Here is a 4075-nt window from a genome sequence, read left to right on the forward strand (position 1 = left end):
TGAACCGGAAATGCTGTCGCATCTATCCCGAAACGTCACTTCCGTTCACGATGAAGTTGTATATCTTCTCCGGCATCTACCTCAGCCATTGAACTCAATATCCCATAATCCTCCACCTGGAGGTGTGTCCCTGTTGTCCCGTCACTTCAATCCTAATAGTCGCGTCACTATAGGTACTTTCTGACGCGTTGCCATGACAACATATGCTGCAAATCCTATTCCTACGGTAAAACAGTCCTGTACATCTTTCTGCAGCTGTATGGTGTGGGGAAGGGTATAAAAAACACATATTAATTTAATTAAATCATCCTCATATTTATCAGGCAAATATAAAGTGACAATACTTTTAAAAACACTTAAAACAGTTAAAGTGCTCGTGCAAAAAATGTAAACATGCTTAATTAATAACTTAATCTTCCGACTGTAGATACTATGGTACCCAATCAAAACCTTATAAAAACCATTTAATTTCATAATCAGAATTCAGGCCCTTGGGTATTAGAGTACCTAATTCATATATTAATTTCATTTCCGTTTTTGCCAGCTGGGTTGTTAGATCCCTTTGTCTCCAGTGGCCCTTTACCCATCTCAGACCACAAAACTTGGTAATTTTTGTTATATCGCTTTAATGGCATTTTTTAAAATGATTTGGTAAGGCATGGGTCTCAAGCCCTTTCTTGATATTGCGAATATGCTCGCTTAAACGAACTTTTAGTGGTCTCGAGGTTCGACCAATGTACCAGAACCCACATTGACATTGAATACAACCTTTTTAGTATTGCACGTAATAAAATCCAATATTTTAAAAGAATGACCATTTATCTCAATTTCATTAAGTTTTTGCGATGACCCTGATACATTTTTGCATCCCATACAGGAACCACACCTAAAAAAACCTTTTGATTTAACTGTTGTCAAAGTTTTAGTGGGGGGAAGTGCACTATGTACTAATTTTGATCTTAAATTAGGTGCACGGCGATATATGACCTTAGGTATTGGGGGTAATAATTTTCCTATGACAGGATCCTTACGTACAATATTCCAATGTTTTTTTTAGAGTGTGTTCCATTTGTTTGTAATGGCTATTAAAAGCTGTAATAAAAGCGAACTCAAATTTATTCTCTGTTATACTTTTTTTGGGGGGTTTTAATAATGCCTCCTGGGGAATGGCGGTCACTTCTTTCTTATATTTCTCTACTTGTGTTTCATTATAATTAGAACATAAAAACTTTTCTTGTAGATTTTCAGCCTGTTGTAAAAAAACATTTTGTTCCAAACAATTTCTTTTAATTCTCCTGAATTGCCCCCTTTCCCCCCCGGAATTGACCTAAGCCAATCCGGATGGTGACAACTCGAGGCAGGGATAAAGGAACCAGAGTCTGTTGGCTTTGTATAATTTTTTGTTTAAATGTATACCGTTACGTCCAAAAAGTTCACTTCCAAGTTACTGCTGTCGAAAGTAAGTTCTATATTTAAAAGATTGGCATTTAAAAATGAATAAAACTCCTTTAAAATAGATTCTTCTCCCTTCCAAATAAAAAATAACATCATCTATATATCACCGCCATGACACCAGTGACACACAAATGGGTTGTTATTCCAAACACTGTCAATCTCCCATTGGCCCATAAAAATATTCGCATAACTCGGAGCGAACCTGGTGCCCATGGCTGTTCCTTTTTGCTGCAAGTAAAACGTATCGTCATACATAAAATAATTGTTATTGAGAATGAATTTAACCCCTTCTATAAGGAACTCTTGTAATCCATTGGAAAGGTTACTTTGTTTTAAAAAGTTTTTTGTCGCATTAATCCCCTCCTTGTGTTCGATGATCGGATATAAGGAACGAACATCCGTGGTCACTAGGAACATATCTGGAGTCCACTCCTTCAAATAAAGAATAAAGTCTTTTGTATCTTTGAGATGAGAGATGTTTTTCCCCACTAGCGGTTGTAAATCATAATCAATAAAAGCCGAAAGGTTTGCTGTCACTGAATCCACACCGGCGACTATCGGTCGTCCGGGTGGATTTTCACTATTTTTGTGCATTTTCGGTAAAATGTACATTACCGGTGTCACCGGTTCTTTGTTAATGAGAAATGCTGCCTCTTTATCTGTGATTATTCCCTTTTGTTGAAAGGGCCTGAATTCTGATTACGAAATTAAATTCTTTTTATAAGGTTTTGATTGGGTACCATAGTATCTAGAGTCGGAAGATTAAGTTATTAATTAAGCATGTTTACATTTTTTGCACGAGCACTTTAACTGTTTTAAGTGTTTTTAAAAGTATTGTCACTTTATATTTGCCTGATAAATATGAGGATGATTTAATGAAATTAATATGTGGTTTTTATAACCTTCCCCACACCATACAGCTGCAGAAAGATGTACAGGACTGTTTTACTGTAGGAATAGGATTTGCAGCATATGTTGTCATGGCAACGCGTCAGAAAGTACCTATAGTGTCGCGACTATTAGGATTGAAGTGACGGGACAACAGGGACACACCTCCAGGTGGAGGATTATGGGATATTGAGTTCAATGGCTGAGGTAGATGCCGGAGAAGATATACAACTTCATCGTGACCGGAAGTGACGTTTCGGGATAGATGCGACAGCATTTCCGGTTCAGAGGACCTTGGGTAATGTAGTTCCGTGGTGAGACGCACCGGAGGTCAATTATGGAATAATTCTTAGCCTTTATATAGCCGCATGGAGTGCGGTAAGACATCTAAACATTTGGACCTTGAAAAAGACTCATATTGAAGTCGAAACGCGTTGGTCATCAGTGTGAGCAGACAGACGGATCGAGAATGAAGTGCCGGACGGTGGAAGCTGACTGGGAGTGAGTTGCCCTGGGACAATTTCTCCTGCGCATTTAAGAACTGCTGATACCAATTCCGGTAATTGTGACACTGACCGTCTTATGCACACTTTGGAAATTTTATCTATGTATTGCAGGGAACGCCCTGTAGAAAATACCTGTGTAATATACCTGTTTTCACTGGAAATCGAATTGTGGTTTACCAGTGATTTTATGTATTAAAGTGTTGTCTGACTGTACTTCACTATATTAAGTTTTTTATTCACATGATACCGCCCTAATAACCATTGATGGGAGGAGTGAGTGATCTTGAACTAACCAGCGCCTGAACTAAAGTTATGTATACATTCTTGTTGTGCACCATTATTTTTTAAAGGGAATACCCTTCATACATCACTAGTAAGGCTGCTCAGCGCACTGGTGGAGGAACATATTTCTTGTTTTCATTTTGTGTGGGTCATTAGCTGGGACCAGCTAGGAGGAGAGCCGGGACCGCAGACAAGTAGATCTGCAGGTCTCGGCGGTAGGAAGCAGCAGGGTACGGCAGGGCAGTTCAGCGCATCAATAGCCCCACAGACCCCCAGCGCCCACACTCAGCGCCTCCCCGTGACCGGATGGTCTGCAGGCCTTTGTTATGCCACTGATCGCACCAATAAATTAAATTGTCACAACTATTTCAGAATGAATACTGATGCCAACATCCTGAATCTTGACATTGGCCAGGGAAGTATACTTATCTTCCCTCCAACCCAGCTTTGCTCTAACACCAGCCCCCACAACCTAACCCTCACCATTAGTTCTTAGTCCTAACCCCACTGCCTAATCCTGCATCCCACAGACTAAATCCGAGTCCCCACAGTGCCTAAAAATCCTCTTCCCCAGCCTACCCGCCTCCTTGCATACTTGTATTCAGGGTTCCAGCACCGGCATCCTCATTGATGTTGTGATTCCGTCCTCAGTCTCCTGGCAATAGTTGGGATAAACACATCCCATGGGCATAAAAGAAATAGCAAGTGGAACAGGGCCACAATGTCATACAGTGCATCTGGAAAGTAGTCACAGCGCTTCACTTTATCCACATTTTGATATGTTACAGCCTTATTCCAAAATGGAATACATTTATTTTTTTTCCATCAATATGAAAACATTTTTGGGGAGATTTTTGCCAATTTACTAAAAAAACTCAAAACGAAGAAATCACACGCACATAAGTATTCCCAGCCTTTGCGCAATACTTGGTTGATGCATCTTT

The sequence above is a fragment of the Crinia signifera genome, chromosome 19 (genome assembly GCF_055691185.1).
Source record: "Crinia signifera chromosome 19, ASM5569118v1, whole genome shotgun sequence".
Taxonomy (NCBI): Eukaryota; Metazoa; Chordata; class Amphibia; order Anura; family Myobatrachidae; genus Crinia; species Crinia signifera.